The following is a 21,589-nucleotide window of genomic DNA, read 5'->3' on the forward strand; positions in this document are numbered from 1 at the left end:
GAGAAAGAGTAAGCAAACGAGAGAGATTCAACAAACTTTTATTTCCTATTTCTACTACTCTTAAAGTTTATTTTATTTGAACTTCACTTGTGCCAATTTTTAATTGTTTTGTCGAACACAGTCAATTTTTTTCATGGTCCAGTTGATAAATCTTCACAGTATATTGGGTTTTGCAAAGTTGTAAATGGCTAATTTATTTTACATTTATTTTTTCTGTCAGGACTGAAGGGACATATCTGACTCTGCATTTGGTATGAACTTTTAGCACCTTTCAACTATAGCATTTATTCTCTTTAATGTTGTTGACTTCCTCAGAAAACACATGAATCATATAAGCTAACACAATTTAGCAAATGATCTTATCTTCCTACTATGTAGTATGGTCAGAGGCATTCTTCCATAGCCCTTCTTTAGAACAAAGGTATCCATTCCACTAACTGCTGAAAATAATGGTGGCTCAAAGCTCTTAGCAGATTAATTCTTCAACTCCAGAGCTATTGGGTCGTTGGGAAAGTCATGATGCATTTTTGCCTAGAAAAACGGAAAAATATATCATGACTTTCACAACAACATGATATTTCAAAGCCCAAGGTAACGTGTTTTTTTTTTCTATTGTCTAAACACACCTTACCCTAATCAACCTAGAGTTACAATAGGTTGGTAGAGTTACAATAGGGTAAGACAATTGGCCTTGTCTTACAAGAAGTCATGTACAAAGACTATCCCATATTTGTGGTATGGGCAGAGCCCTTTCCTGGTACTAAATCACAGAAAGGTTTGTTGTTGTTGTTGTTGTTGTTGTTGTTTTTCCCCAACTCTGTTTTTATCTCTTTCTCAGATATATTGATTTTTAAATAATTTCTTTAAAAAACCTGTTTAATATAGGTTTACTATATTTAGGTATGGAAAGGCCAATGATCTGGAGACAATTGTCAATGAAAAGATAGTTTTTTATTCACATTTCCTAAAAGGAGTGTGCATGCCATGCTATTCAGTGCTACATATGGGAAGAACCAAAGTCAGCCAGGAGGCAGAGGGAGAGTAATGAACTGTGAGCAAGACCTTTTTATTGTAATTTCTAAGAAAGGCACAGACAATGTTTCGTAACTAGGTTTAGGATTGACTAGTTTGAATAGAAAGGAACAGACAATGTATGGTAACTAGGTTTAGGATTGACTAGTTTGAATAATGTCAGTGAGTTCTGGGGTATGAAGTCCATCCCTGGTTTTCTAGTAGTTGATTCCAAGGTTATTAGCATAGGTCATTAGGCATTTGTGTTCTGGATTGATTGGTTTGCATTTGAAAATCACACCCATAGACATGTTTACTATCACTAGGAAGTTGCTACTCCTGAGAGGGACAGTCCTTCTAGAGCCATTAAGGCTTTAGATATAAAACATCCAAATATAGAATGTTAAAAACAAGGTTACTAAAAATTCTATATGAATGTCTTCATCTCAGAGTTTGTCTTTCTGGGAACCATATATAAGATGCTTAGGTATCAATAACCATAATACATAGCGTTTTAGACTCAGTTCTCCAAATGTTACACTGGTGGATGTTTAGCAACTATTTTGATTTTTTTTTTATTTTTCCCAAAATAAAAAGCCTTCTTATGTAGCACTTGGCAATTTCCATGATGTAAATGCTCCTCTCATGATTTCAGGTTGTCATTGTGGTGTCACTAAAAAATGAATCAGGAAGAGATACACACATAGATTCTGGGAAGGTGGTATCAACTAGACCAAGTGTACCACTGGCTTATTCTTAGAGAAATAAAGAAATTTTTTGTAAAGCATATTCTGTAACTAAAGTATGATAAAATGCTACATTACTTTACTTAGCTCTTAATCAATGAGAAAGCTCTCCCTTTCCCTATATTTGCCATGCAGTTTAGATTTGCAACCTGATGTTCTCCTGATAACACATGGATATAATGGAAACACATTGGCAATAATAATCCAGACTCCAATAGTGTTGTCAATACTTCCTCATGCAGGATATCTAGGACAAAATATCAAAGGGTATTTTTTAAAATCTAATTATTAAATTTGAAATACTCAAGAACTTATTAAGTTTTAAAGGATGGTAACAGCAAGGTAACATAATAAATGCCATAGACTCTCCTTTGCTCCATGAACACATTGATTTAATAACTATTGATAGGAACCTGCAGTTGGCATAATGGCTATGTCTCTGGACTCCCATGTAGTCAACTATGGTTCGAGTCCTGGACCCAGTGGCTTAAACTCAAGCTGGACTCATGTGTGTATGTGCACAAGATCCCGAGAGGAGAATGGAAGACAATGGATTGTGGCGTGGCCATCTCCCTCCGGGGGTGGGGGGTGATTTCTGGCTTTCTGTCTCTGTATTTCTGGTGAGCGCACGCATCCTATAGAAAAACCTCTTCAAAAACAAAACAAAACAAAAAAGCTATTGATAAATCTTCAGTGAAAATTTCAGAAACAATCTGAACGTCTCCTACACCCAAAGTGAGTATGAAACCAGACACATTAAAACCATCAGAGAAACTGAAGACATACTTCCAACTTCCAACAAAATCCCTACTCCTGGCCAGGTACAATATAGTCAGGAGCAGAGTCTCTAGCTCCCAGCTACTATTGGGGAGGAAAAGTTAGACCATGCATGCAATACCCAATTTTCTGGGTGCTCCCCAGAAAAATGGATTCTGTTCTGCCTCTTCTGGAACACCGACAGAATCTAACAGACTCTAGCCAACTCAGAGAGAATAAAGATGGCAGATTGAGCTGGCAATCGTCATAGCTCATACTCTGGTACAGAACAGCACGAGACAATGAATTCTGCCAGCTCCCAGCTGCTCCCTGAGATGAAAAGAATTGTATCACATAGCAAATATCCCAACTTTTTCAAACTACCCCCCAAAAGTGGCTTTTGTCTTGCCCATTTCAGAGAACTGGCAGAATATAGTATACTCTAGCTACCTGGGTGCCAGTGAGAACAAAGATGACAGCTTGATCTAGCACAAAACTAGTCAACACAGACACTCACACCACCTCAGTACAAAATGAAGAGGGAAAAAATAGATCAAAAAACAAATTTTAGCTTTTCCCTGGGGAGAGAAAGACTTAGAGTGTCCAGTGATCCAACTCTCCTTGAGGCTGCCCGAGGAACTGACTTCAGTCTTTATTGTCTTGAAGAACCGATGGGACTGAGAATTCTCTAAATGCTTGAGACTGCTAAAAAAGGACAAAGTAGGTTAAACTAGCATAAAATTTGGGAGACTGCAGAATCTCTGACCTTGTTGATTATTGAGAGTTTTTAAAATACAAATTCAGTCCTTGAAGACTGGGTGAAGTGAATTGTTTAATATACAGGCTTCAGCACAGACAGTCAAAGAAAATGAAGAAAAAGAGACAAAATATGTTTCAAGGAAAGGAACAAGGTAATCTCCATAAACTTACCCCAATGAAACAACAATACATGATTTATCTGTCAGATAGTTCAAAATAACTATCATAAAGATTCTTACTATGGTTTGAAGAACAATTCAAAATAAAAGTAAATAATTCAACAAAGAAATGAAAAATACAAAAAGGACACAAAACAAAAATCATGAAGCCAACGAATATAATGACTGAACTGAAAAATTTACTAGAGGGATTCAATAGCAGACTATACCAAGCAGAGGAAAGAATCAGTGAACTTGAAATCAGGTCAGTAGAAATTATCCAGAGAGAGAAACAAAAACAAAAGTAGAATGAAAGAAACTTAAAGAACTTAGGGGATACCATTAAACAAAACAATTATACATTATAAACATTTCAGAAGGAAAAGAGAAAGAATAAACATTATAGATGAATAGATGTTATTCAAAGAACTAATGGCTGAAAACTTCTTAAACCTGGAGAAGAAAATGAATATTCAAATTCAGAGAGCTTAAAGGATGATAAGAAAAATGTATCTCAAAATATTCACACTGAAACAAATTAAAATAAAATTGTTAGATGTCAAAGAAAAATAGGGTTTAGGATGCAATAAGAAGAAAGGAACTGTTCATCTACAAGGGAATCTCCACAAGACAATAGAAACATTTTTTTTTTTTTTAGCAGAAATCTTGCAGGACAAAGGGAGAAGAATGATATATTCAAAGTGATAAAAGAAAAAACAAGCTTCCAACCAAGACTATTGTACTGGGTTGTCAGAAAAGTCATAAGATATTTTTGCATAGAAAAATATGAAAAGGTATGTCATGATTTTTCCGACACCCTAATAAATGGCCTCACTGTCCCTCAAAAATAGAGAGAAAAAGATTTTTTCCAATAAACCAAAACTGAGATATTTGATGACTACAGTTATACCCTACAATATATAATAAAAGAACTCTTTCAAATTAAAAGAGCAGGGAACCAGCAGTTAGCGTAATGGCTATGTTGCTGGACTCCCATGTAGTCGACCGTGGTTCACGTCCCGGACCCGGTGGCTTAAAACTCACGCTGGGCGTGTGTGCGTGCGTGCGTGCGTGCCCAAGATCCCGAGAGAATGGAGGAGAAGGGATTGCGGCGTGACCATCCCCCCTGGTGGGTGATTTCTTGCTTTCTGTCTCTATGTCTCTCTCGGTCTGTCTGGCGAGCGCACACGCCCTATAGTGAAAACCTCTCAAAAAAAAAAAAAAAAAGAACACTAAACAGCAGAGCTATAGCATAAGAAAGTACAAACTTATTGGTAAAAGTAAATACATCAGTAAATACAGAATAATGTATTATTTTAATTATGATGAGTGAACCACTTTTAATTATAATATAAAAGTTAAGAAATAAGAGACCAGCAGATGGCATAATGATTATGTTGCTGTACTCCCATGTAGTCAACCACAGCTGGACCCGACAGCTTTAATCTCATGCTGAGCGTGTGTTTGTGCATGTCCAAGATCCCAAAAGGAGAATGAAGGAGAAGGGATTGTGGTGTGGCCATCACCCTTGGGGTGTGATATCTCACTTTCTGTCTCTCTCTTTATCTCTCCAGTGAGCATAAGTGCCCTATAGCAAAAATCTCTCTCAAAAAATAAAGTTAAGAAATAAAATTATTATAAACTAAAAATGTTAAAAGATACAAAATATAAATAAGGGTAAATTGTGACATTGACCACATAAAGTGTGTTTAGAAGAAGAAGTAAGTGTAGAGAGAGAGAGACATAAAAAAACCATAAGAATAAGAGAACAAAAGACAACCAAGAAAATGGCCAACTTAATAGTAGGGACAAGTCTGTAAATATCAACAATAACATTGAATATTAATTTCCAGAATTTAAATGGAAAGATTGGGCCACAGTAACACAGCAAATTCAACAGAAGAGAGGTTAATTACATGAGAATGAACTGGTGAAATAGAATTTTATATCTTTGGATTAAAACATTATCGATTTTCTACTATGCTTTGTTTTCGAGATTTAAAGACTTTTGTCTTCTTTTGAGTTTTTTTTTTGTTTGTTTGTTTTTTGTTTGTTTGTTTCTTTGTTTTTGTGGAGAGGCTTTTGCTATATGGTGTGTGTGCTCACCTGAAAGACAGAGAGACAGAAAGTGAGAAATCACCCCTCATGGGGGTTGGCCACGCCACAATCCCTTCTCCTCCTTTCTCCTCTCGGGATCTTGGGCACACATGCACACATGCCCAGCGTGAGTTTAAGTCACTAGGTCCGGGACTCGAACCACAGTTGACTACATGGGAGTCCAGTGACATAGCCATTAAGCTAACTGCTGGTGCCTTGAGTTGTTGATAGGTCCAGCAATTTGTTAAACTTCTTTTCTTTTTTTTTTTTTAAGTTGAAACATAAACCTTTCTCATTTCCCGATCCCTCTGGAATTGGAAAATATCCAAGAGCATTTTTTATCATTTTTATTTTGTGGCAGAATGGTTATTTGCGTAAGTTCAATAATATCTGTTGCCTTGCATCAGAAATTGGAAACACTGGTTATTATCTGGGCTTTGACTAGAATGTCCTATCTGAAGATATGACAAGAAAGCTAAGGAACTAAGCTAAGATAGATTTCAAGAAAGCCAATAGAAGCTATTAGAAATATTGACTGGTACCATAAATAGTTTTGCCTAGTAGTAGGTATGTAATGTCACTTCCCAATAGGCCCTGAAAACTTTCAAGTATAGGTATTTAAAGGCACAATCAGATGGTGAGTTCCTGACTTGGTTCAGTAGCCTTAGGAGGCTTGTTAAAGAGTCTAATATGAAATTCTTTATAAAAGGTTCCAGCAAAGCCAACTAAATCAATTAGTATTCTTATGGGGCCTTGTGCAAATATCAGAGCAAATTGAGATTAAACTTATATTTTTGCAAATAAGTTAGTTTATTCCTCTCTTTGGTAAAAGGGGGAATGGAGAGAGAAAAAAATTCAGAAGAAAATTAAAGTGCAGTTATTACTAGATTTTAGTTCTGTCCATATCTGTTTTTTGAGTGTTTAGTATCTGCCTCATATTTAAACAGAATCCTAATCTTTTTCCTGGCTTTAAGTCTTCAGCAAATTTTTCTTGACATTTTTTTATTTTGATTTATCAAAGCTATTAAAAATACATCAAAGATACCTACTTAATAACTACAGTAAGATATATAGACTCAGTTAGGTGCTACTTTATAGTAAGCTCATTCTACTCACTGAGTTTTATGCCTAAAGTCAGACAAATGTTCATAGATATGTTTATATCAACTGCACATGCTATTGAAAGTGCTTAAATTAAGATCTTTTGTGAATCAATAAAATCTGTAGAAAAAAATAAAAAGTAAAAGAAACTATAAGATACAATAAACAAAAAATGGCAATAGTAAATTCTTCCCTACCAAAAACTACTTTAAATGTAAATGGGTTAAAATCTCAATCAGAAGATGAACAAAAGTTTAAAAAAATTATCTTCATATTATCTATAAAAGCTTTATTTCTAAAGACACATGTAGGCTGAAAGCAAAGGAACAGAAATATATTCCATCCAAATTGTGACTAAAATACAAGAGGGATAGCTATAATTATGTAAGACAAAATAAACTTTAAGTCAAAAGCTGTCACAAGAGAGCCATCTCCATGGTACAGTGCTAAAGTGCTGCCCAGGAGGAGTCAGCTCTTACATGATGACTATGGTTTAAATCCCTAGCCCAGTCAGCTTGAAATATGCCAGGTATACATGGAATTTCCTAAGACCCAACCAGCTGGAGGACTGGAGAAAGGGGAATATGGTGTGACCAGGCCCTGGGGATGGTGCCTCATACTGTCTCTTACACACACACACATAGACACACACTTAAGTGAGCATGCATGTGTTCTATCATGAATGAAGAGAAAAAGGATATACACACATACACTGTCAGAAAAAGACAAAGAAGGACCCCATATAGTAATAAAAAATTTTGAAATTAAGTATAACAATTAAAAATACATATACACTCTCACTCTATGGCAGAAACTGAATGGCTAAAGGATATAGAAACATAGTAAATGATTGTGAATACCAGATACAGTGTGGGAAGAGGGTGAGCGAAGGAGTAGAATATGAGGAAGGACATTAAGGAGAAAAATAGAGAGGCAATTCATTTATGGGACAAAGAAGTGTGTTACTATCTATTGAAGATAACTTTACAGTATTGTTCATTAGACTGGTGAGAAATGTACACATTTCTTTTATACATAAAAGAAATTGAGATTAAAAAAAGGAAAAAAAAAACATATACACCCAACATCAAAATATAAATATATAAAGTAAGTATCAACAGAAGGTAAAAATAATAATATAATACTAGTAGGATACCTCTATGCTTCACTTTCAAGAATGGATAGAGGGGTTGACAGGTGGCATGGTGGTTAAGGGTGCTGGACTCCCACATGGCCCATCATAGTTCAAGTCCCTAACCTGGCAGCTTGCTTTATCACTTTCCCTCTCTCTTTCTTTGTCACGCTGTCCCTCTCTGGTCCAATTAAAATATAAATAAATAAAGTTAAATAAAAAAATTCTTTAAAAAAAATGAATGGGTAGAAAAAGTAGACAAAAATCATTAAGGAAAGAGCAGACCTGATGAACACTAAATCAAATGGACTTAAGAGATCTATACAGAATATTCTACCCAGTAGAAGCAAAATATACTTTCTGATCAAGTGCACATGGAACATTCTCCAGGAGATTATATTGGGTTGTATGAAAAGTCATGATGAATTTTTCTATGCAATAATGCATCACAACTTTTCCAATGACACAGTATAATAGATATAGATATACACACATATAGGTACATGAGGGGATTTCAAAAGTTTCATGAAAAATTAAATTAAAGTATGAGTTTGTTTTGGAGCCAAAAAAATAAATTCATGCATTTTTTTATTATTTTTCTTTTTTAAGATTTGGCCATAAGGTGCATGTGCTTGATAGAGAGAAACAGAGAAAAAAAAGAAAGAAAGCAACCATAGGAGGATAGCCATGCCACAGTCTCTTCTCCTTCATTTTCTTCAAAGGATTTTGGACACACATACACATGCACACACATCCAGAAGAATTTTAAGCCTGTGGGTCCGGGCTCAAACTTCTCACTTCTTGTAGGAGACTAGCACCTTAACCACCACGCCATCTGCTGTCTCCCCGTGTATTCTTTGTACAATACACACAGCCCATGAGCTTTTTAAGGACTCCTCATACTTAATACCATCTACCATACTGCATATCTTAAATCATTTGTTGTTTGTCTTTCTCAAACGAAAACAAACTCTGTGATAGAAATGGTTTTTATACTCTTTTTAAAAATTTATCTCTTCAACCCTCAGTGCCAATATTAGTGTCTGTTATGTAGTATGAACTGAATCAATATTTGTTGAATAATGCTGCTACTATTCTCTACTGTCAGGTAATTTCTCCTCCAAAAAATTTGAAAGAAAATGAAGCCTAAAGCTCCATTTATTTTTCATTTCAATGGCTTGTACATAATATGCAATTAATAGATGTTTACTGAATGAATGACTACATGCCTCGTTAGTGGCATTGTAGTCCTCTTACCCTAATGGTTACAGATGGGGAGTAGGAGTGTGCACTCTGAAGTTCTATTCCTGGCTTTTTCTCTAATTGCATTCAACATACATGAATATTCAGTAGCTGTTTATTTTGGGACCTAAATATCAAACACTCATTTAGTAAACATGTTGGGATAGAAAGCACTGGACAAGCCACCGCAGATTAAAATAAAGACTATGTTTTCTTCAGGCTCCCAGAATATGCCTGCAAAATGAAATGTGTCCTTGCATTCCTGGTGTACTGGCAAACGTGTATCTGCATATGCAGATGCCAGATTCTTCTGTCTGATCAGTTAATCTCAAATACAAAGAGCCACTGAGGACATATTGGCACCTCTTGTAAAAGCTGATACAGTTGTGTGGACCACAAATGAATCATGCTGTTGGATTTGTAGGAATAGTTTCAAAGGCTAGAAAAGATTACCTCTTAGCTGAAATATTAATAGATTAGGGGATGGTTCTAAAATCCTCTGCTTTCTCAAACTAGAGATGTTGCTTGTTTTCCTTGAAAATAAGCTGCTGGTCACAGAAAACTATCTCTGCACCTCAACCCTTAACATATTTGGAATGACAGCACTTACTTGTCTTTAATTACACCTGAAAGAGTATCAAAAGTCACAGGAGAAACTACTTGTTCTTGCTTCCAAGTTACACAGTCCTCTTTGGCTACAGTGCTAGACAACATGGATTCTACTCACACGGTCAAAGTTTTTTTTAAATACAGTGACTGGTTCTGTAAACAAGACTTGTGTGAAGACCAATCAATGCAGTGTAAGAGTCTATTTGAAATATTTAGAAAACATTACGGTAGGCATCCGAACTAACATTGTCACTTTATAAAAAAAATGTAGGCCCAGAGAAAAGAAGTGATTTGTCCAAAGTCACATAGCTAATAACTATCAGAGTAGGATTAAAACCTAGGGAACCTGACTTCTGATGCTATATTCCTTCTGTCGTATCATTCTCCATCAGAGGCCTACCAGTTAGCCATATTGGCTTCCAAATAGTCATATTTTTAAGAGGTCACCAGAGAAGCAAATTAGATTAAAATATAGACCATTGAGGTTTGCTTCCATCAGAGATTCTACTTTAAAAGGTCAGTGAAAGAGCCTCGGAATTATAATTGGGCACGTATGCCAAGGGAAACCGATGCAGATGGAATCAGTCTGACTAAATAACAAACTGAATCCTACCAATAAAATGGGAACTCACTGGGCTATTGTGACAATTATGTATGTAAATTATACACACTTAACACACACACATACATACACACACAGGTTCAGTATCCCTTATCTGAAATTCTTGGAACCAGTAGCATTTCAGATTTCTGATTTTTTTTTTAATATTTACATGTATATAATGAGAGATCTTGTGAATGGTGCCAAGTTGAACATAAAATTAATTTGTTTCATATATATTTTGTACATATCATCTGAAAGCAATTTTACACAAAATTTGTTTTCAAAAGAGTATTGAAAAGTAAGTGTATTTAATTGTACTCAGCATATAATACAGCAAGTAGGTAAAAAAGAATAATAATTCATGACATACAGCATGTGTAATGAACTGGCAACAAATAAATCTGGTCAAAGAAAGACAGAAAAACATTGTCCTTTAAGCATTAGAACCTAGGGGTTCCATAATCATCTGGTGTCCACTCAATGTTATATCTATGGTTAGAATATATATGATAGGATCCCCCAGGATCTTCCAGATTCTTCCTCTAAGGTCTCCGTCAGTTGTGGCCACAATGTAAGCCTTGTGCTGAATTACTGTCTGTACTAAGCAGTCATCAGCATAGGTTCCTTTGTATGCGCATAGTTAATTGTTCAAATTTTGGATCTTTTGAGATCTGTAGAGCCACTCAATATTTTTGCCCAGTTTCTCAATTTCAGCTATCACACAATCAATTATACAAGGGATACATTTGGCATATAGACAGTCTATCATTGACTATAATAAGTCCAGTTGGGTTTTAATGGAAAAGTTGATGAAGTAGATATCAACCAGGATGTGATAAGGTGGACCCAGCTGTGTATTATATTGAATAAGTAGGAAGGGTGTTGAGGGATGTCTGTTTCCTTCAGAGTGTGCTCGCCAGAGACATGGAGAGATAGAGAGAGGCATAGAGACAAAGTGAGAAATCACCCCCAGGGGGATGGTCATGCTGCAATCCCTTCTCCTCCATTCTCCTCTTGGAATCTTGGGTATGCACACACACATGTCCAGCATGAGTTTTAAGTCACTGGTCTCAAACTGTGGTTGATTACATGGGAGTCCAGCAACATAACCATTACGCCATCTGCTAATCCCTTCTTTCTAGGTTTTAATCTATCCTTTTCTTTAAGCCTCTGATCTCTGAGACTAAGCATTTGCTTCATGGTTGCATACTTTCTTGTTTTCTTTTTGTTTCCTCACACTCATGACACACTCTTGTTTCTTCCAGCTTTATATTTTTATATTGGAATATTTTGACTGTAACCACTTTCACATGAGGTCAAGTGTGAAATTTTCTGTTTCCGGTGTCATGTAGGTGCTCAAAAAGTTTTTGATTTTGGAGCATTTCAGATTTTGTGAGAGGAATGCCCAACTAGTGCGTGTATGGGATATGTCTATGTACATGTGTAGCATAAAGTAACTGATACATAGTAAGTGCTTAATAAATGTTATTAATAGCTCTTATTGATAGTTATAATGTGCTTGTCACATACCTACTATTTTAAAATATTCTTTAAGTGGTAGTGTTGATACTTGGAGAGACCTACAAAGTCATTTGCTTGTGTGTATATTTAATACAATATATCACGTATATAAGTATGAGATTTGCTTTTCCATTGGTTGTATCCACCTCCTTATTGCTTCTCCTCCTGCTCCACCAAATTTGAGAGAGCAGTTATAACACAAGTTAAAATGTTTATCTGGAAATACTATTTATGTTTCCTCTCAATGAGCGTTAAAATGGCCAAATGCAGTCAACAAACCTAATGAGAACTCACATTTTTGATGGAGAGAAAATGTTCTTACATAACTGAGGTAGTTCTGCATATTTACTACCCCACTGGGAAAGGTCTTTCCGTCTAGTGAGCTTGTCCAGTGCAGTGAAAGTACAATCAGTCTAAGTTATTATTTATATATCTAAACTTACAGGATACAAAAAAATAATCCTACCAGAGATAAAATAAATAAGGGCTTCAAATCATCCCAAATGGTGACAAGAGTGCCACTTTATCATCAATTGTCTAGAAAAACTTGATTGCAAAGACTGAGGATAAGTGGTAGAAATAAACTCAAGTGTGAAGTGACAGTTATTCCAAGAGAAATGGAGATGAATGTCACCAAATTCCAAGTGACTCTGGGGCCACCTGAGTGCTTTCAACGGCATAGATTGCCTAGGAAGCAGACACTCTGAGATTGACTTTAAGTTGTTTTCATTAGAAAGTGTTGAGTGAGTGTGGCAATCAGTTAGCTTGGCTACTGTGATGCCCTTTATTATTGAAAATGGCCCTAAAGGTCACATTTTAGTTGGTGGTGGTAGCAGTGATGGTAGTGATGTCAGTCTTATGGTAAAGCTTTTATTTTTGTTTCCTAAAACTCTGCATGGGAAGCATAGCACACTAAATGAAAGTAGGACCTCAGAGTCGAGGAAGACCAAGATTTGAAGCCAGCTGTTAGTCCTAGCAGTGTGAACTTAAATAAACAAGTTGTTTAACATCCATATTTTTTAGTTTTCCATCCATCTGTATTAAAAAAAAAATACTGACTCTAAAGAGTTGTGAGAATAAAATTAGTAAATATACATACATATATAAATAATGCTAAAGGTAATTTAGTTACAGAGAGTACCTGAGTCATAGGAGATCATGCGCTTCCTACTTTGTTTTCATTACTGTAGTAGCAGGATATTAGCAGTAATAAAAGTTCTAGAAATAGGGCATTTTTAAAAATGAGACATCCTAATTTTACTTTAACCTGCTATCTAAAATTAACTAATATTTAAGTAGTTTTGACAATACCATACTCAAAAAAATAAATTTTTCCAATGGAGAGTACACAAATGAAAATTTCTGAAGGGCAGAGAGTCAGAATAGTCCAGGTTATGTTAAATAGATGAAGGTCAACAGAATTAATACGCCAGGAACTCTGCAGTAAATGACTGGATCTTAGATCTGTATTTATTATTGTATATTTAGGGGAAGAGGAGGTGAGTCTTCATTAGAATCTGCTTAAAAACAAGTAATAAACTCCCAACATACTGATAAAATTTCCAAAATGTCCAGACCTTGAGGAGAGTTCTTAGATTAATGAGTTTATATCAACTTCTACCCACTGAGTAAAATATTAAAAAGGCAAAGGTATCTACCTACAGGCAGAATGAGCTTTAAATCCTGTGCATTCCACCTACCTCTCAAGTGCTTATTGCCTCATCCTCTTTTAGACCCATCAAACTTGGCTCACTGGAAAAGAGTCGATGAACTTATTTAAATGGAGGTGTAAGCAACTGATAGATCTTTGTAAATTCCCTTTCAAATGAACTATTTTTGCAGGATTAAACAGGAAGAACTCTAGTTTTAGGATGTCACGTATTTGCAAGTAGGTGATGGGCAAAGAGATAGCTTCCTTTTTTTAGGATAAGAACATATTTTAAAATTATTTGCTCTATCTATGTAAAAGTCATATATTCATTGAAGAAAATTTATAAAAAGCCACAAAAATGAAAATAAAGATGACCACATGCTTAACACTCAGACTGAAGTAATTAAGAATTTTGTGCAGGTTCAGCTGCTGTGGCACAGCTGCAGAATGCTGCTCCACATACTGGAGCGTATGGAGGGTTGGGGCTGAGTTTCCAGCTGCCTGGAACATGTCAGATGCACACAGGCTTGTTCATGATCCTGGCTGACTGGGCAGGTCGAAGGGAGGATTGGGGTATGAGATTCTGTTGAGAATGCTTGTCTCTCCCTTTCTCTCTCTCTCTCTGTCTAGCAGATAAATAAAAATCTTAATAAAAAAAACAGATTTTAGAATACGAGATCAGGGACCAGTAGATGACGTAATGGTTATGTTGCTGGACTCCCATGGAGTCGACCACAGTTTGAGTCCTGGACTCACTGGCTTAAAATTCTTGTCGGAAGTGTGTGTGTGTGTGTGCTCAAAATCTTCAAAGGAAAATGGAGAAAGGATTGCAGCATAGCCAGCTCCTCTGTAGAGTGATTTTTAGCTTTTTGTCTCTCTCTCCCTCTCTGTCTCTCCTGTGAACTCCCACCCCCTATAGCAAAAATCTCTCTCAAAAAAATAAATAAAAGAATCAGAAACCATTGTTTTGAAACAAGAAAAGTAAGCTTGTGCCCACAAAATTTGAGCCATAATGAGATAGCTTGTCGCAACTGTTGGAATAGCTATTATCAGAAAGACCAGAGATAGCAAGTGTTGGTGAGGGTGTGTGGAAAAGGGAGCTTTTGTACACTGTTGGTAGGAGTATAAATTGGTACAGCCATTATGGAAAACAATAGGGTGTTTCCTCAAAAAATTAAGACTACAACTTACATAAGATCCAGCAATTTCACTTCTGGGTATATCCAAGGCAAATGAAATCAATACATCAATAAAATAATTTGCCCTCCAATGTTCACTTTAAGACTACAACTTACATATGATACAGCAATTTCACTTCTGAGTATATCCTAGGAAAATGAAATCAATACGTCAATAAAATAATTTGCCCTCCAATGTTCACTGTAGTATTAGTAACAATTTTTGTGATATGGATTCAATCTATGTGTTCATTGATAAACAAGTAAATAAGAAAAAAATAATAACACACACAAAGTGGACTACTCTGCAACCTTACAAAAAGGAAATCTTGCTGCTTGTGACTACATGATCTTGCTACTTGTGACTACATGATCTTGCTACTTGTGACTACATGGACAAAACAAGCCAGTCACAGAACGACAAATACTACATGATCTCACTTTTCAAAGAAAGAACGGGCCGGCCTTGTAGCCTAACAGTTAAGGGATCTAGATCCCACATGGCTGACTGGAATTCAAATCCTAACCCTGGAGGCTTGAGAAACATGCAGGGCATGTGTTTATGTGTCCTTAAAGTCCTAGCAGGGTGGATAATTGGAGGAAAAGGGACTGTGGCTAGACCACGCCCCAGTGGAGGGGGCTTTCTCCCATCCCCATCTCCTTCTCTCTGTCTGTCTTTCTCTGGTGACCACACATGCCATGTAGCAATTTAAAAAAAAGAAAGAATGAAAACAAAGAAGGAAGAAGGGAAAGAAAGTGGAAAGAAAGAAGGGAGGGAAGGAAAGAAAGGAGGGAAAAAAGAAAGGAAAAAAAAACCCTTTAGTGTATACAATTTTACAGTTTTTCTTTAAATGGTCATTTTCACAGATCCAAAAAAGTGCTACCCCATATATTTATTTATAAACTGCTTTTATACAGCGACTATACTATTTCATGATATTTTCTATATCATAATTTTAACAGTTGCAAGCTTCTACTCAATATAGAAGACCCTTACCATTTTAAATCCATGTTCTAGGGTTGGAAAAGTAAGTATGTCTATGTTTTGGCTTTGAAAAACTAAAACACAATTAATATTCTTGTATATTAAGCCTTCCAAGTTCTATGAGGAATTTCTTGGAGTTAAAATTCTAGAAGTAGACTTGTTGGTGTTAATGGTATGCAGATTTTTAACATATGGTGATATACTATCAAACTACTGGAGACAAAAGTAATTGAAGAGAATGAACACTTCCCCACCCTCTATCACTGGGTGTCATTATATAAAGAAAATGAAAAGTCATGGAAATGAACATGCAAACACAAAGCTTCTAATAAGGAGACTTCAAAATGTTGAGTTAAAAGAATTGAGTTAAAATATGAATTTATCTCAGTATAAAACAGTATTGAAGTCTATGCGTAGATTTTTTATAACATGTGACTTTCCTTTTTGAAGACCCCTATCCCAATGATGGAATATCTTTGACTACTCAGTTGAAAACCTAACCTAGTCTTCTGTTTTGTTCCTGACTATGCCCATCCCAAGGTGAAAGGTAGTAGCTATGGACATCTGAAAGCCTGATAAGAGCATTTCCAGAACGATGAAAGTAAGCAGGCCAGTATTTTCTGTCTACGTTAGCAAAACTTACTTTAACAATTTCTGAGGACCAATGGGGTGTCACAACCCCAGTGGGTTTCCTTTAAGAGGAAAACAACTCACGTACATCTGTTTCTATTTTAACAGTGACAATAAACACAAATAATGTTGTGATGCAGGTAGAAATGGAATGATTCAAAGATAGAGCCTGTTCCAAATGTCAGTTAGCACAAAAAAAATCCAATCACTGTTATAATCAGATAAGGCCTCTTTCTCCCTGTGGCAGTAGGTTGTTTTTCAAGATACCTTTTTTTTAAAGTTATGAGAAACAAAATCAATTCTTACTTTATTTTATCTGAAACACTCATGAAAAGATCTTTCTCCTCTTATAATCGGAAGTGATGAAACCAAACTGCAATTGTGTCCTTTGTTTTTTTTTTTGTTTTGTTTTTGATGAAATCATATATGATTAACAATTGCCCAGGGTTGTACTGTAACTTGGAGATGTGTAGCTTGTGTCAGCGGCCTCTATACATATATTGTTTTTTTGACAGGGTCTTGACATGTTGTGATCTTCCTGATTAAACTTTGTGGGTTTAGGGAGTATTTTTTGAGACTTCAATTTTTAAAGAAATAATCTAACAGAAGTAATTTGACATAAACTCTAGCATTTTCTTTTTGAAATAATAGCAAAACTATGACAAAAATTAAAGAGAAGTTGTAATTAATGAGCTCTCAGTTCTAGGCCCTTTTCTTTGGCTACTTTGCACCCTCTCTTTCTCAGCAATCTCAAACACACACCAAGATCTAATCACCACCTATTCACTGAAGGTCCTCAAACTTACATCTCTCACTCAGAACTCACTTTGAGGTGCCTGTATATACAAATGCCTTCTTGACTCTTCAAATTAAGATCTCAAATGCACATAAAACATGAGCCATATAAAATTCACAAACTCTTTAAAAATGGATCTTCTTCCAGCTCCCCCGACAGAAAGCAGAAAGAAATAGTCATGGTTGGCTTTGACTCTGACATTAGAAAGTTTTATCCTATTCTCCTCCTTGTATCTCAACTGTTTCTGTTTCTATACTCTATCCTTGGCCCTTTTCTGGATTTAGGTGATATCTTTTCCCATGTATAAGAATCCTTTCAATGCATAAATGTTGGGGGACACAAGTCATTTCATAACAGAGCCCATATCTGTTTTGCCCAGCATTGCATCTCCAATTGCTGAGTATCAGAAAGTAAATAACTAAATGATGCTTTAGTATTTATACAGCCAAAATTATCTGGTGTAGAGATTAGGTAATTAACATGGAAAGAATATTTCTGTATTAATTTTTTCACCCCTATCTTAACCATGTATTTTTGAAGAAGAGGAGGAAGAAATAAAAAGAGATTTTCTGAGTGAAAATAAGATATAACCGAGACTGTTACCTGAATTTTATGATGTGACTGTGGCAAAGAGGGTATGCCTTTGTGGAAACTCAGTAAATTTTCATGGACGAGATTCAGAGAGGGAGAAAGTCAGAGAGGGAGGAAACTCTATTTTCTATAGTTTTAAGGATTTGGCAAATGATACAGAATATGACAGAATAGCCCTGCTGCACTGGATGTCTGAGACAATGAATGCAGCATACCGTATCTTTCAAAGATTGCTGAAATAAGATCTCCCCAAATTATGCTCTTCCACAATGTGATTTTGTCATTATTCCTTCAAGAGAGAATCTCTCAATCCATACCTTTGAATCTGGGCAAATTCTGACTGTTTTGATCAATAGAATATACCAAAAGTAATACTATACTAATTTGGGGTAGAGCCCTCAACTGACCCTCCCGCCTGTGATTCTTTTTACTTTTAGAAGTCAAACACCACTTTAGAGGTGTAACAAGCTTAAGACCACCATGTCTACAGATGACCAAGCCATATGGAGAGGGCCATAGATTAAGGGTATCCACATTGAGAGAAGAAAAGAACACTAGGACACCAGAGCTGTGAATGAAAAAGCCATCTTAGATTCCAGCCTGGTCATGCCTATCGATCAGTCCCCAACTTTTCCAGCCCCAGGGTCCAGCTTTGTGGAACATAATCCCTCCACAGACAAGGATGGGAGTATTGGTCCCAGGATGACCCAAGGGCAACATGTACCCCATTGCCACTACTACCATAGTGCAATATACAATGGAACAATCACACAATAGGGTTCACACTCCCATGAAAATCTGATACCACTGCTGATCTGACTGGAGGCAGGGCCCAGGAGGCAATGTGAGCAATGGGGAGTTATTGCAAACACAGGTGAAACCTTGCTTGCCCTCCCACTTCCTACCCTCACCCCCTGTACTGCCCGGCAGGATAACACTAGTCTACAATCCAATGCCAACAGGCCACGACCAGCACCAGATTGTGGCTTCGGTGTTGGAGACCCCTGCTTTAAATGACTTAGCTCCAGCTGCTGTCTGACCACAAACACATGAGTTCCCTAGTGAGAAGTGACCAGCAAAGCTCAGTCAAACCTCAGAACTATGAGAAATAATAAGTTGCTGTTTTAAGATAGTCTTATGGTAGCTTGTTATATAGCAGTAAGTACTTAGAATTACTCACTAAATGTTGTATAATTATCTAGCATGTCACAGTTACTAAACTGCTATTGAATGAATAAACTCATCTCAAGGGTTCAAAGGTAATGAACATGAATACATAGAAATGAATGAACAAAATATGAAAAGCTTTCTTTTGTAAGTTTTTTCTCAGAATGCTTTTCTTTGAAAAGCCTCCTCCACTGGAAGGCTTTCAAGACTCTAACAGAGCTGACCTTAAGTGGTCTCTTCTCACTGCGGAGTCAAAACCAGTTAGACCTCAGGAACCAGGAGGCTTTGAGAAGGCAGTTTCTGGTGCTGAGAACTAGCAGTGTAAAATAATCCCTTTGGCTAGCTGCTGGGGATGAAAATTTTATTCCTAGAAAGTGTAAAGATTTGGAAAGAAGGCATTTAGCCACTTCAATGTGATAGTTCATCAAAGTGTTAACCTCCTCATTTCTCCAACCTCAACCCCAGCACAAACCACAGTCTGGATCCTTTGACTGAGTATTATGGTTTTGTATAACTGATTTGAATAATGAATGATCTACACTTGGAGAATGACCACTGGAAAAATTCATCAATGTCTGGTTGTCTTGATATTCTCTTATTTAAGTGGCTAAGATATAAAGATAGTAACATTTTATTGATTAATTTTGCACAGGATTAAAGGATCTTTCTGTATCAAACAGATCCTTGCTTTTAGAAATAAGCAAGTCTCAGGACCAGCATTTGGCGTAATGGCTACGTCGCTGGACTCCCATGTATTCTACTGCAGTTCAAGTCCCAGACCCGGTGGCTTAAACTCATGCTTGGCACCTGTGCATGCATGCCCAAGATCCTGAGCGGAGAATAGAGGAGAAGGGATTGTGGCGTGGCCATCCCCCCTGTGGTGGGTGATTTCTTACTTTCAGTCTCTGTCTCTCTCTATCTTTCTGGTGAGCATGTGCGCCCTATAGCAAAAACCTCTCCAAGAAAAAGAAAAAAAAAAAAAGAAGAAGAAGAAGAAAGGCCGAATGAAAAAGGAAGACAGTGCTCAGGCTAAGGAGTTAAATATGGACATAAACAATGCAAGCATCTGTAAAATGAAAAGACCAAGAACCACATTTGAGTGATCTGAATTGGAAATTATTGAACCACAAAAGCAACACTCAAAAAGAAAAAATGAGGGAGACTTGAAGTATACAGCTTACGTGAGGTCAGAACAGGGAAGAGGAAGAGAAGCAGTTCCATGGACACAAGAGGCCTGGCTCAGAACACTAAAAATATGCTCACCAGAGAGAGAAAAACAGACAAAAAGCAAGAAGAAGAAAGAAATAAGCAAGTATTAGATTTTGAAAAACACTTTGTACATGTAAGAACATAATTGTCTAGGTACAGAAAAAGGCTTCATAACTATGAATACTTGCATGTATACAGACATACATATATTCATGCTTTTTTGTACTTTTATACTCTCATAACCATATAGTGTGTGCACACACATATGCCTTCCCTTAGGTCAGACCTCAACATTTTCAGCTACACTAACATCACCCAACTTCAATCTCTTTTATTTTTAAAAAAACTGTAAACACACTTTTGGGCCAGCAGGTGGTATAGTGGTTACTGAGCTGGACTCCCACATGGCTGACCACAGTTTGACTCCTGGATCAGTGGCTTGAAAATTAGGCTTGGTATATGTATGTGCATACCCAAATTTCGAAGAGGAGACTAGAGGAGAAGGGATTACAATATGGCCAACCTTGTAGGGAGTAGTTTTTTTTTACTTTCTTTCTCTCTCTCTCTGGCTAGCACACACGCCATATAGAAAAGCCTAAAAGCAATACATAGAAATGCACTTTTTCTTTATTTAAGAATTATTTATTTAATTTTATGTATTATAATGTTTTTAAAAATTTGACCAGAGAGGGAGAGTTTGGGAAAGTGAGAATGCAAGCCACCAGGTCTGGGACTCAAATTGTGGTTGGCCTTGTGGGAGCCCAGTGCCTTAACTACCATGCTACCTGCTGGCCCTAGAAATGTATTTTTCAGTTTTGATTTTGTCAGAGGGTATGTGCACTTGCTGAGAAAAGGAAAGAGAATGAGAGAGAAAGAGGAGAAGTTAGAAAGAATTCCACATGAGACATGGTCATACTTTATCTCCATTTCTCCCACCTGTCAGGATTTTGGGCATGCATGCACATGCACCCAGCATGTTTCTCAAGCCACCAAGTCTCAAACTCCAACTAGACAATTAGTCATGTAGCTTCCTTTCCCCAACTGCCATGCCACTGGCTAGCCCAGATGTGTATTTTTAAAGGATTTCATATAGTGTGTGACTTCATTTTTTTTAATTATAGCTAGTACTATGCTCTCCTCCATGTACTCTTCCCAATACCAGTCTTAAAACAGCCTCTGAAATGTAAAGGCAATAGAACTCAGGCATGAGAACCTTGTGACTCTGAATGTGATATATGTTCCTTGCGGTAGATTTTCACTGACCAGCTGGTAGCTATTTAACAACTGGCTCTCTGAGTATAGTGAAAGCATAATAGCTAGTTGATATTTTCATTTATATTAACAAGTAAGATAAAAGTGTACTTGAAATAATAAAGACATATTTTGGAGCTTTACACATTTATTAATTTGAGCAACTTTTTTGTTAAGGTAATTTTCAACTACTAGAATAATATTTTCTCAGTTGCTCATGTTCTTTACAATATCATAGCTACAGGTCAGATATACTTTTAAATTTAATTTACACCATTTTTTAAGCCTCAGTCATCAATAAAGCAACCAATCATAATGCTGTAGTTCATGTCCTTGCTACCAGACCATGACTGACATTCTTTTTTTTTTTTTTTGGAGAGTTTTTCACTATAGGG

Source organism: Tupaia chinensis, unplaced genomic scaffold, assembly GCF_000334495.1.
Source record: "Tupaia chinensis unplaced genomic scaffold, TupChi_1.0 Scaffold000228_1, whole genome shotgun sequence".
In the NCBI taxonomy this organism is placed as follows: Eukaryota; Metazoa; Chordata; class Mammalia; order Scandentia; family Tupaiidae; genus Tupaia; species Tupaia belangeri.